Source organism: Sciurus vulgaris, assembly GCF_902686455.1.
Source record: "Sciurus vulgaris genome assembly, chromosome: 9".
NCBI lineage: Eukaryota > Metazoa > Chordata > Mammalia > Rodentia > Sciuridae > Sciurus > Sciurus vulgaris.
The window spans coordinates 105,016,608-105,030,970 of NC_136469.1; the positions used below are offsets into that span (position 1 = coordinate 105,016,608).

Consider the following 14,363-nt stretch of genomic DNA (forward strand, 5'->3'; position numbering starts at 1 on the left):
CAAATCAAAATCAGAATTCCTTATGGTATTTATAACACAGGACACTCTACTTATCTTCATATAATAAATTCTCATGTGACATTCAGTAGTCTACATGTTAAGAGTTCCTTCACCATGTACTGTTTTATTTAGAAAATACATCAGATTCATAAGGCAAAACTTTTTTTGCCCTTTTTATATTCTGGAGTGCTGGGAAATTTCCTTGGTTTATTGTCGTTGTTGTTGTTTGTTTTTAGTCATATTCACCATTTCAAAGCACCCACTTCACACAAAATACTTATGCTTAAAAAAAGGATAAGGATTTCTGTCTGCTTTCTTCATTCCAAATTATGCACATTTAGTTTTTCTCATTTTTCAGTTCTTTTGTTTCAGATAGATGGATAGTTATGGGGGGGGTTGTTTGTTCGTTTTCCCTTTCCCCAGCTTCAGACCTTCTTTTAAGCGTCATTTGGCAATAATAGTCTCACAGGTAAAGTCATGTTTATTTGAATCACCATCACCATATCAGCAGAACTGTGTGAGAAGGTGTCGTTTTTTTTTTCTCTTTGACCATCTCCATGAAAACAATGTGTAATATTTTCAGTGCAAAGCGCAAATGAATTAGATTCCATTTTATAATTCTTATTGTATTGCTCTTATTACAAAAGGAATACCTGTTATTTGTAGAATTTTCAGGTATTTAAGAAACATTAAAAGGTAAAATTTAAACTCAATTATGTAATATATATTCTTTAAGTTACATCTAAATATACATTTTTTTCTTCTAAAATTAGATGACACTGTACATAGTATTTCATAATTTGTGTTTCCCTATCAGGACCTTTTGGACATATTTATATAATTAATCAATCTCACAAATAATATTTGAAATAGCTGAATAGTTTTCATATATGTGTCATAATTGGATTAAGCAAACAACTTTTAGATTATTTCCATTTTGATATATTTGCATGAGTATGGTAGCTACATGTATCTGGATATTTGAAATAATAATTTTAAACTACTGTGGTAGATAAAAATCTCATTTCACAAATTCAAGTGTCCTAGAGATACAGTATTTTACAGGCTGTATCATAATTTCTGATTCTGAAGCCCAAGGGGGTGGTTGTAGGTGTACATAACATCCGTCTTTCTTTGCCTTTTCTCTGCCTTTTCCCAGATGTGTACTGTAGCTGTAGAATCTTACATCCTGGCTAGACATGGGAATTCCTAGCCGCTGCTACCCAGAGGATATTTCTTCTTAATCCGTTCAGTTTGGAGAAAATTCCTTCCCCCTTTATGTTTCCTCCACACACTGTGTGTGCAGAAAAGTCCTTTCCTCTAAAGGGTTAGGACTTACAGCCTGCTCTGCCTTCTGTCTTATCATGTGCCTTCTCTGGGTTGGTGAGTATAGAGCCTGTTTTCTGCTTGAATGGAGAGAAGGGGAAAGAGGAAACTCTAGGCAGGATAAAGATAAATATGTCAAAATATTATTCTGCCACAGAGTAAATAAAGAAATGCTGAGCCTCTCTCCTTAGGACAGATGAAGACCCCAGTTTAATTAGTGTTTAGGGCTAATACAGTTCCACTTCAGGACCGATATCCCTATAAATACAGGTACAGACTCATCTTCCTTTTTCAAGTTAAACTTCTGCCTCCCAAAATATGTTAAACCATGCTGACAATATAGCTCATCTTGTTGGGTGCTTGCCTAGCATGCTCAAGTGTCAGAGTTCGAATCCCTAGTGTCCTGGGATTGGGGGAAGAAAAAAAAGACACTTTGGAGAATACCATACTTCCAAAATATGTTAAACCTGTGAAAGTCAACAAGAAATAAAATGAGCAAATCTTGTATATCTGAAATTCCATTAGAATTCTGGCAGATGAAACCATAGAGAAATGAACAAAGTAGATACTGAAAGTTCAATGTAAGTCATAAATCAAATTGGATATAATTCAGAGTCCTTTTATCCTTGGCATTTGGTGATTTGAATTGTTTTTCTGTTATCAACATATGCTTTCAGTTTCTCCTAGGTTGAATCCCCTGTATCTGACTTTAAAATTCCATTTTGAAAGAAAATATTTCATGAAAAATGTGTTCCCTGGGTGTTGTAGTTTGGATGTGAGGTGCCCCCGCAAAGCTCCTGTGTTGATTCATGAATATTCAGAGGTAAAATGATTAGAAGAGCTGACCCATTTCCTCTAGTCCACCCTATTAGAATGGCTTGACTGGTGGTAACCATAGGCAGGCGGGGCACAGCTAGAAGTGGGTCACTGGGGGTGTGCCCTGGAGGGGTGCTTCTTCCTGTGGCCCCTTCTCCTCTCTCTCTTTCTCCCTCCCTCTTCCCCACCCCCACATTGCTGGTGAGGGGAGGAACTACCCTCAGCTGCACCCTTTCCCCACGATATTCGTCCCCACCTTGGGCCCAGAGCCATGGAGCTGAGGGTCTGTGGACTGAGACCTCCAAAACCATGAGCCCCACATTAACTTTCCTTCCTCTAATCTGTTCTTGTTGGATATATTGATCAGAGCGACAAAAAAGCCAACTAAAACACTAGGTCACTACCCAGTTTTTGGCTTTTCATTTTCTCCTTTTCAATTCCTTTATAAATCTGTTTTGGGAGGTTTGGGGTTTTGTTCGTTTGTTTGTTTGTTATGTTTTGTTACTACACTGCTGGGGATCAAATTCCCGGCCTCGACACACTAGGCAAGCACTCTACCACTGAGCTACATCTTAGCCCTCTAAATCTGTTTAAAGGTAACATCTAAATAATACAGATGCTCCTCAACTTAAGATGTGGCTGCACCTTTGCAATCTCCTCCTAAGTTGAAAACAATGTAAGGCAAAATGCATTTAATACACCTCATCTACCAAACATGATAGCCTAGCCTTTCTTAGACACGGTCAGACCACTTACATTAGCCAGGAAAAATTAGTTACATTAGTAATTACATTACTAATTACATTAGTCAGGAAAAATCATGTAACACAAAGCCTGTTTTATAATAAAATGTTGAATATCTCATGTAATTTATTGACCATTGTAGTAAAAGTGAAAAACAGTGGTTGTATGAGCATGCTTTCACACACTATAAAGTAAAAAAAAACTTAAGTGGACCCCTTATAAGTTGGAGACTATCCATATAATATTTATTCATAGAATTGTGAAGATAAATTTAAAAAAAACTCAAGAACCTAATTTAACATGGTAGCTGGCATAATAAATGGTAGCAATTAAACTACATGAAAAGTATTTTGTACACTTGTACTTTGCAAATATTAGTTTTTATGGCTCTCTTGGCACAAATTGAGAATAACAGTATACTTAGAAACAAATAATTAATTTGTTTTTCTCTAAGTCTCAAGTTATCATTTAAAATGTTAAATAACTGTTGCCGTGGTTGGGATTCATAGCCCACTATAATTCATGAGTGGAGAACCATTTGTGTCTATTTAGATGTGCTTGCACTCATCTACAATAATAACAAATTAGAGATATTTCAGAAGACAGTAATCAAGCAATTAGCCTTGTAGCGTATACGTACATACCTTTATAACCCATGTCTCGTATGTGTTTAAATGGTGACTATAGAACACTCAGATGAGACCATTTTTGTAAGGGTAAGTTATCACATTGACTAACAATTATCAGATAATCTCCTATGTTCAGAGTCAGCTGATATAACCGGTACTCTCTGTGCTGGGAAAACACCCAGGTAAGGAGGTACTTACTGGCCAATGCAGCCTACAAAACAGAAGCCATTCATGAATTTAACCTTAATGATTCTATCTTCCCTAATTTTGAAGTACAATGTTAATAACTGAGAAATGAGTGTGTTCAGCTTTCTGTTGCTGTAACAAAATACCTGAGACATCAACTTCAAGAGAAGAAAGGCTTGTTCTGACTCCTGGTTTCGGCAGCTTCAGTCTACCTCAGTTCGTCCCTATTGCTTATGTGCCTTGCTGATGCAGTACATCATGTGAGGAGCATGTGGCAAAGAAAGCAGCTTCCCTCATGGCAGCCAGGGAATGGAAGGAGAGAGAGAGCAAGAGACCTGCATCTCTTCAAGGGAATCTCTTAAAACATGGAATCTACCCTCAAATGTCCAAGCCTAGCCATTAGTGCACCACTTTCACTTAACCCATCATTGACTCACCAAGAAAAACATTTAAAAAACAAATTTTCTCCCATTTAGAAATGCAGCCAAGTATCATAGAAGAATTTACTCAAATTTCCCAATTCCACCTTCAATGTCATTTTCAAGGACCACACTAGTTTCTCTTAATAAAGAAATTTTAATTCTCTTAAATTGGAAAAAAGATGTTTCATATGGGAATCTTAACTGAACTTAATGGTATTAATTCCAATCTCCAGAAGAAGCTTACCTTCTTGAGGAATCTCACCTTGATATCATGAGAGGAATTGAATAAAACTGATTTTCTTATAATTCTCTGTATTCAAAGCTACCCATTCACTCCACGATTGGCCATGTTCTGGTCCCATTCTCATTTACTCTTATACTTCTGTTACTCTTTTTACTTGTTTATTGACCTTAAACAAATCACTTTCACCTAAAAAAATCCTCCTGGTCCTTATCTTTAACTGAGGGTGATTATATACCCTCAACTGGTGTTGTGATTAGAGATAGTGTGTATAATGACCATAACATATGGAGCAATGGTATATATAAAACATCTATCATGGTGCTGGTAATAGCAGATGCTCAAAAACAGTTAATTCCTCTTTAGTGCCGATTGATAGTCCTGTACCTCTAATTCTGTTTCCCATTCTAGTCCTTGCCACAATGATCACTTCCTTGATTTCAGATAATTAAAGGTGATCCTAATTTCCTGTCTGTAAACATCCAGAGTTTATATGAAGCTGAGCATTTGTCAGTTGTCTCATTGCTACTGTTCATACTTGGGCAGGTTTCTATAGTATTGCAGGCTTCTGCTTCTCCTGTTTCTGAGCTCTCTCTGATCTGTCCTCTGAGCCATACTGATCCGTGCAACTATTGCCATTACCAAGAGAATGACCTATGCATCAGCTTCAGTTTCTTCATGCCCTTTTGTATTCCATCTGTCCCATTCATCACCACTCCCCAATCCCGGTGACCACTGATCTCTTTTCTATCACTGTAGATTCATTTGCATTTCTGTAATTTTACATGAATGGAGTCATACAATACAAATGGTCCCTGCTGATTCAACTTAATGATTACTTGGCTTCATGCTGGTGTGAAAGCAAAACACATCAAATAGCAACTGAACTTTGAATTTTGATCTTTTCCTGGTCTAGTGAAATAGGGAGTGATACTCTGTTGTGATGCTGAGCAGTGGCAGCAAGCCATGACTCTGTCAGCCAGCCACATGATCATGGGGAAACAACTGACTCTACAGGGCACTGTATTGCTAAGATATGATGCTTGGTAGGTTAGGTGCATTAAATGCATTTTTGATTTGTGGTATTTTCAACTTATGATAGGTTTATTGGAAAATAGATTCATAAGTCAAAGAGTATCTATCTAGCTATATATATAGATATAGATAAAGATATAGATATATTTTTTTGGTACTGGGAATTGAATTAACCACTGAGCCACATCCCCAGCCCTTTTTGGTATTTTATTTAGAGACAGGGTCTCACTGAGTTGCTTAGGGCCTTGCTAAGTTGCCAAGGCTGGCCTTGAACTCGTGATCCTCCTGCCTCAGCCTTCCAAACCACTGGGATTACAGGCATATTACTGATGTTTATGTACTTTTGTTGTAGCTTCTTTCTTTCAGCATAATAATCTTGAGATTTATTCATGTCATATATATTAAAATTTCATTCCTTTTATTGCTGAGTAGAATTCCTTCATGTGGATAATCATCTACCTTTTGATAGATGACTTTTGACTTTTACAAATAAAACTATTAGCTAAAAGGATGGACAAATAAACCATTAGATAAACACTAATCAAAAGAAAGAGTATTTCAGACAAAGAAGACTTCAGAACATGAAAAATTATCAGGGATAAGGAAGATATCTTCAATTCTTGAAGAAGACATAATAATCCTAAACATGAATGCACTTAACAACAGAGCATTAGAATGCATAAGGGAAAAAACTGATAGTTCAACATCACCCTGTCATTGAGAGATCAAGCAAACAAGTAATCAATAAGGATCTAGTTGACTTGAATAGCACTATCAGCTATTATAGACCTAAATGACATCTATAAAATGTTCCATCTAGCCAGACACAGTGACCCATGCCTGTAATACCAGCAACTCAGGAGGCTTAGGCAGGAGGTTTGCAAGTGTGAGGTCAGCCTCAGCATCTTAGCAAGATTCCCAGCAACTTAATGAGAACTTGTCATGAAATAAAAAAATACAAAGTACTGGGAATATAGCTTAGTGGTAAAACCCTTGGGTACAACCCCCAGTATCCCCACCCAACAAAAAAAAAAAAAAAAATGCTCCATCCAACAACAGAACACACATTCTTCTCAAGCTCACATGGACCATTCACCAAGTTATATCACACTATGGACCATAAATGCATCTTAGCAAACATGGAAAAACAGAACTCATACAAACTGAGTAATTCAATTGCAGTGAAATTAAACCATGAATCTTTAACAAAGGTAACTGGAACACCATAAAGTCTCTGAAAACTAAGCTGTTAGACAGCTTTCTGTCACTGTAATAAATACCTGGGATACATCAACTTACAGGGAGGAAAGGTTTATTTTGGCTTATGGTTTCCGAAGTTTCAGTCCATGGTCATTTGACTCCATTCCTTTTGAACCTGTAGCAAGGCAGAACATCACGATAAGGGAGCATATGGTAGAGCAAAACTACTTACCTCACAGTGGCCAGGAAGCAAAGAGGGAGTAGAGAGGCCAGGTCCCAGAATCATCTTCAAGGATATGTGCCCAATGTCCTAATTTCTTTAATCTCCCTCAAGGCTGCACCACCCTCAGGAGCACCACAGGCTGGGGACCAAGACTTCAACACACAGGCCTTTCCATTCAAAATGCAAACTATAGCACTAAACAGTTTTAAATAATATATAAATCAAAAAGCCTCAAGAGTAATTTTTAAGTATTTTGAGCTAGTTGATAATGAAAATTTAACTTATTAAAATTTGTGGGATGTAGCAAAAACAGTGGCTAGAAGGAAACTCAAAGAATTAAATGTACATATTAGAAAAGAAGTCAAAAATCAGTAATCTATACTTTTACTTTAGAAAATTAAAGAACAATGCAAGCCTAAAGCAAGCAGAAGAAAAATAATTAAAATGATAGCAAAGAAATTAAAAACAGGAAAAAATCACTAAAATGAGCAACATCAAAATTTGGTTATTTGAAAATATACATAAAATTGAAGTCCTCTGACCAAACTACCCCTCCACAAATAAAATGAAAGAAGACACAAATTAGGCTAATATCAGAATTAAAGAGTGATTATCATCACTATTCCTATGGACATTTTTTAAATAGTAAAATTTTGTGGCAATCATTTCTCTTAGAATAACCTAGTGGTAGAATGACTGAATGGCTGGGTCATATGTTGGATTTATGTTTAACTTTTTAAGAAATTGTCAAATTACTTTTGCCATGTGGCTGTACCATTTTAAATTTCAACTAGTATTGTGTGAGAATTTCAGTTGTTCTATATCCTTACCACACTAGGTATGATAGGTCTTTTTAATTATAGTCATACTAATTGGTATATAATGTTATATCAGTTTCATTTGGACTTCTCTAAATTACTGATGTTGAACATCTTTCTGTGTGTTTGATATTTGTACATCTTTGATGATGTTTGCAGATCTTTGACTCATTAAAATTTTTTAAATGACTGAGTTTTGAGAGTTCCTTACATATTCTGGATATAAGTCCTTTAAGAGAATGTGATTTGCAAGTATTTTCTCCCAGTATATAGCTTGAGTATTCATTATCTTTAACAATGTCTGTCAAAGAGCAGTTTTTAATTTTTTTGAAGTCCAATTCATAAATTTGTTATTTTATAGATTATATTGTAATGTCATATCTAAGAAATCTTTACCTTACCTAGTGTCACAAAGATTTTCTCCTCTTTGCTTATGAAAGTTTTATAATTTTCAAGTTTTACATTTAGGTTTATGATCCATTTTGAGTTGTTTGTTATATGTGATGCCAGTAACAGTTTTATGAACATGCAGTTGTTCTAGGTTCATTTGTTGAAAAAATTATTTTTGGAAAGATTTTGCTTTTGTCAAAGATTAATATAGGTGAAACTATTTCTGAATTTCTTACAAATAACCCTTGGTCTTGGTCTATCTTTTTTTTTTTTTTTTTTTTTTTAATTTGGTACTGAGGATTGAACTCAGGGGCACTTGACCACTTGTGTCACATCCCCAGTCCTATTTTGTATTTTATTTAGAGACAGGGTCTTACTGAGTTGCTTAGCACCTTGCTTTTACTGAAGCTGACTTTGAATTCAAGATCCTCCTGCCTCAGCTTCCTGAGCCACTGGGATTACAGGCATGCACCACCACACCTGGTCTATCTTGACCCCAATACTACAGTGTATTGATTTCTATAGATTTGTAATAATTTTGAAGTCAGATAATGTAAGTCCTCCAAATTTGTTCTTCTTTTTTTAAAGTTGTTTTGACTATCCTAGGTTGTTTTCATCTCTATATAAATTTAGAGTCAGAGTGTCAATTTCTGGAGAAAATCCTGCTGGGATTTTTATTGGAATTATGTTGGATCTATAGATCAATTTGGGGAGAATTAACTTCTTAACAATACTGAAGTATTCTGATACATGAACACAGGATTTCCCTCCACTTATTTAGGTCTTTATTTTCTCTCAACAGTATCTTATACTTTTTAGTGGATATGTTTTGCACATAGTTTGTCAGATTTATCTCTATGTATTTCATATTTTATGCTGTTTCAAATGAATTAAAAATACTGTTGACCTTTACATGTTTATCTTTTATCCTGCAACTTTACCAGACTCGCTTCTTAGTTCTAGTCATTTTTTTATAGATTCTACAGGGTTATCTACAAGGACAATAATGATATCTGCAAAAAGAAATAGTTCATTTTTTTCTTTCCATTCTGGATACCTTTTCCTTACAATATTATGCTAACTAGAATCTCTAGCACAATGTTGAACAGAAACAGCAAGGGTGGGAATCCCTGTCTTGTTCCTAATTTTAGAGGAAAAGTATTCAGTCTTTTATCATTAAGCCTGATGTTTTCTATGGATTTTTCATAGATGCTCTGTATCAGGCTAATGAGATTTTTCCTGTTCCTAGTTTGCTGAAAGTTTTTATCAGGCACAGACATCGGATTTCATCAAGTGCTTATCATATGAATTTTATTTTTCATCTGTTAATATGGAAAATGATAGAGATTTTCAATATTAAACCAAATTTGCATTTCTGGGATGAATTCCATTTAGTCATGATGTATTATTCTTTTTACATATTGTTGGATTCAATTTGATGAAGTTTTGCTAAGAAATATTGCATCTATGTTCATTGGGAATTGGATTGTTTTCTTTTTTTATAATATCAGTTTCAGGTTTGGGTATCAGAGTATTACAAACCTCATAAAATGAGCTGGGAGGAAAAAAACCAAAGGCCAAATGTTTTCTCTGATAATTGGATGCTGATCCATAGTGAGGTAAGGGGGGTTAAGGAAAAATGAAGGAACTTTAGATTGTACAGAGGGAAGTGAGGGGAGGGGTGGAGCGGTGGGGATGGGAAGGATGGTAGAATGAGAGACATTACCACACTATATACATGTGTGATTACACTATTGGTGTGACTCATCACCACGTACAGCCAGAGAATTGAGAAGTTATGCTCCATTTATGTACAGTGTGTCAAAGTGCATTCTATTATCATGTATAACCAATTAGAACAAATTTTAAATTTTTTTAAAATGAGCTGGGAAATATTTCCTCTTCTGTTTTATGGGAAAGTTTGTTTAGAATTGGTTTTATTTCTTCCATAAATGTTTGGTCGCTTTCCCCAGGAAGCCATCTAAACCTTGAGTTTTCTTTATGGAAAGAATTTAACTACAACTTCAATTTCTTTACTAAATGTAGGAATATTCAGATAATAGCTTTTTGAGTGAAAATATTGATAATTTGTATTTTTCAAGTAATTTGACCATTTCATCTATGCTATTAAATTTAGTCATAAAATTTAGTCATCCTCTACCATTTAATTTATATAGACTATGATTGGTGATACTGATAATTTGTATCATTTCTGATCAGCCTGGAAAAAAATTATTTTTTATCAATTTTATTGTTTATTCTTTGTATTTAGTTGATTTTCTCTATTATTTTTCTATGTTATATTTCTTCTGTTTCTTCTCTACTCTTTATTATGTTCTTCTGCTTTTAGTTTCATTTACTCTTATAAGTTTTTAAGGGAGAAGCTGAGGCCATTGACTTGAGCCCTTTCTTTTTTCTAGCACTGGCATTTTACACAATAATTTTCCCTCTAAAAATTATTTAGCTATATCCCACAGATTTTGATATGTGGTGCTTTCATTTTAATTCAAATCAAAACATCATATTTCCTTAGGAGGCTGAAGCAGGAGGATCAACCCAGGGAGACCCTATCTTGCAATAAAAAATAAAAAGTGCTAAGCTTGTAGCTCAGTGGTAGAGCACCCCTGGGTTCACAGGAATTTGGATAAACAAATGCTTAGGATTATTTTGCCCTCTGGGTGAATCAATATCTTTGTCATTATAAAATCATCCTTTTTATGGCTGGCAGAGCTCTTTTGCTCTGAAATACTCTATTTTACATTAATATAGCCACTTCAGATTTATTTTGATTATCATCAGCATGGTATATTGTTTCCATCCTTCTACTTCTTTTTTCAACATTTTTAAAAGATATGATGCGTACCTAAAATTCTTCCTTTCAAACTGTATGACTGAAGAGATTTTAGTATATTCATATAGTTGTGCAACTATCACCAATATCTAATTTTAGAACATTTTTAATCACTCCAAAATAATCCCATCAACATCAGTTGTCAACCTCCATATATTTAATTTTTGAAAACAGATTTATTAAGGTATAATTAAACATAAGTAAGTAACATACACTAAAGTTCATGGTCAATGTATTTTGACATATCTATGTACATGTGAAACCATCACCACACTCAAAATGGTGAGCACATTTATCACTCCCAGAAGTGCCCTCATGCCCCTTTGTAATCTCCCTCTCCTGCCCCTCACCACACCTCCACCTTGAAGCAATCACTGATCTGCTCTCTGTCACTATAGACCAAGGTGTCTTTTCTAGAGTTTTATATAAATGGGATCATACAATACGTATACTTTCCCATCTGGCTTCATTCGTTCAGCGTAATTTTTTGGATTTATTCAGCTTGGCATATGTATCAACACTTTGGTTTTTTTTTGTTCCTGAGCATCATTACAGTGTCTGGATATGTTATGCTTTGCTTTATTCATTCACCCATTAAGGGGCCCTTTTAACTGTGTCCAGTTTTCAACTATTGTGAGTAAAGCTACTATGAAATTTGTGTTTGTATGGAAATGTGTTTTCTTTACTCTTGGTTAAATGCCTACTAGTGTAAAGCCTGGACCTTGTGGTACATTTAACTTCTTAAGAAATTCCCAAACTTGTCCACAGTTATCATACCATTCTACAGCCCCATCAGCAGTCCCTCTACATCTTCAGTAACACTTGGTATGTTAGTCTTTTTAATTTAAGCTATCTAACAGGTGAGCAGTGCTATCTCCTGATTTTAATTTACATTTTCCTAACACCTGGTGATATTGAGCATCTTTTAATATAATTATTTGCTATCCATACATCATCTTTGCTGAAAACATCTTCGGTGCTCTGTTTATTCAAAAATTTGGTGGTTTTTTATTACTGAGTTTTGAAAGTTTAAAAAAAAAAAAATGTACCCTGGACACAAGCTGTGTTCTTTGCAGAGACTTTTCTCCTATTCTGTGTCTTTCCATTTTCATAACAATGTCATTTGAAGAACAGAGGTTTTCAGTTTTGATGAAGTCTAATTTATCCATTTGTTCCTTTACTGAGTGTTTTGGTGTCATATCTAAAAACTGTTCACCTAGCCCAAGGTCTCAAAAAGTTTGTTTTCTTCTAGAAGTACCATAGTTTTAGGTGTTGTGTTAAGGTCTATCCAAAGGGGTTTTTTGTTTTGTTTTTGTTTTTTGCATATGGATGTTCAGTTGTTCTAACACCATTTATTTGAAAGACAAGCAACAAGCTTTTTCTGACCTCTTACGGTTATACTGTTTGTGACTTAATATTTAAAAGTGGATTCCTCATAGGTATTAGATATAGTTAGCTCTTGCTTTTTTATCCAAACTGAGAATCCTTGCCGTATTTAACTAAGGTTCTTAGGTCATTACTTAAATCTATCATCTTAGTCTTTTTTCCTCCTGATTCTTTCTGCTGTCTGTTCCCCTCTCCTTGTTTGTCATTTTTGCATTAGTTATATATTTTTAAAAATTTATCTTCTTCCCAGCACCCAAAAAAAAAATCATCTTCTTTATCTCCTTTGTATGCTTACTAGCCATAACTTCATTGTTCATTGTTTACTGGTTGCTTTGGGGTTTCTAATATACATCTTAATAGCACTGTCTGTTTTTATATCATGTTATATCCTACTTGCCTAGAATATAAAAACTATAAGAGTATTCTCCCATTTTTCTTCTCCTGGCCTTTGTGTAAATATTGTCATATATTTTAATCCATATATGCTATGAATTTTACAATACATTTATACTATTTTTGCTTTAAACAGTTGATTACTTTTAAAGAAATTTACATAAGAAAAAACTTGCACAGTGGTGCATGCCTGTAATTCTAGTGTTTTGGAGGCTGAGACAAAAGGATTGTAAGTTCAAAGCCAGCTTCAGCAAAAGTGAGGCACTAAGCAACTCAGTGAGACCCTGTCTCTAAATAAAATACAAAATAGGGCTGGGGATGTGGTTCAGTGGTCGAGTACCCCTGAGTTCAATCCCCAACACCCAGAAAAAGAAAGAAAGAAAGAAAGAAAAATATTTGTATTAATTCACATAGTTACATTTCTGGAATTCCTTGTTCCTTTGTATAGATCCAGACTTCTATTTGGTTTAATTTTGTGGGCTTTGGTCATAATCCCAAAACACAAAATCCAAAAAGTTATAATCTTAAATATCAATATCCCAAAAGATCAAAATCTCTGAATTCTGAAATCCCAAATGATCAAGTCCCAAAAATGTAACTCTATAAAAATAATTTTCAAAAAAGTTCTTTCATAGACATTTATTTACATTTATAAAGGGGAGTTTGAGAAACATAAAAACATGACAATAGGGCTGGGGTTGTGGCTCACTGGTAGCGTGCTCACCTAGCACTTATGAGGCCCTGGGTTTGATCCTCAGCACCACATAAAAATAAAGGTATTGTGTCCACCTACAATTAAAAAATATATTTAACAAAAAACACGACGATATATCATAGGCCACTTTGACAATAAAATGCGCACCAATAATAAACATTTTGCAACCATAAATATTCAGGTACACTACAGCAGTCATACAGGGTTTGACAGTTTTGAGTAGTGAACTATATTCATAAGGAAATAGATCAAAAAGAGACATGTAAACACGTATCATTGTGGTTGGTAATTGTGTGCACCCAGCTTTACAACTGCAATCATCTGAAATGGCTGATGGACAACTAAGTCTTTTGACAAGATTGATCAAAAGCCAGGGTAGGTCACTTCAGACTACTGGTGTAGGCAGTCTGACCACATTCAAGCTGTTGAGTGAGCCTGGAGTCTGATATTCTAAGATGCAGAAAGAAACAGCCTCAGCTCTCAAGCGAGTCACCAATTCACCTTCTGTGTTTACTCTCCTTGGGGCTAACTGGATGGTGGTTGCCCACACTGAGAGCATATCTTCCCCAACTAGCTCACGCAGACTCTCACATTAATCTCCTCCAGAAACACTCTCACAGACACACTCAAAAAATGTGCCAGGTGTGCGAAACTGAGGCAGGAGGATCACAGGATCAAAGCCAGCCTCAGCAGCTTAGTGAGGCCCTAAGAACTTAGCAAGACCCTGTTTCAAAATAAAAAATAGAAAGGGCTGGAGATGTGGCTCAGTGGTTGAATGCCCCTAGGTTCAACCCCCAGTAAAAAAAAAAAAAAATGCTTCACCAGGTTTCTAGTAATTTATCCACCTAATACAATCAACTGTGTACAACCAAAAACATGGATCCTTCCCTAGAATTTGGCTTTCTACCCCTCTTTTTTTTGTTGTTGTTCTAATTAGTTATACATGACAGTAGAATGCATTTTGACACATCATACATAAATGGAGTAT

At 35.1% G+C, this 14,363-nt stretch overlaps 1 protein-coding gene across 1 annotated transcript in view; it reads left to right on the forward strand.

Moving 5' to 3' along the window:
- Positions 1–14,363, forward strand: part of LRRC66 (leucine rich repeat containing 66) — a 50,341-nt gene that overhangs the window by 5,584 nt on the left and 30,394 nt on the right.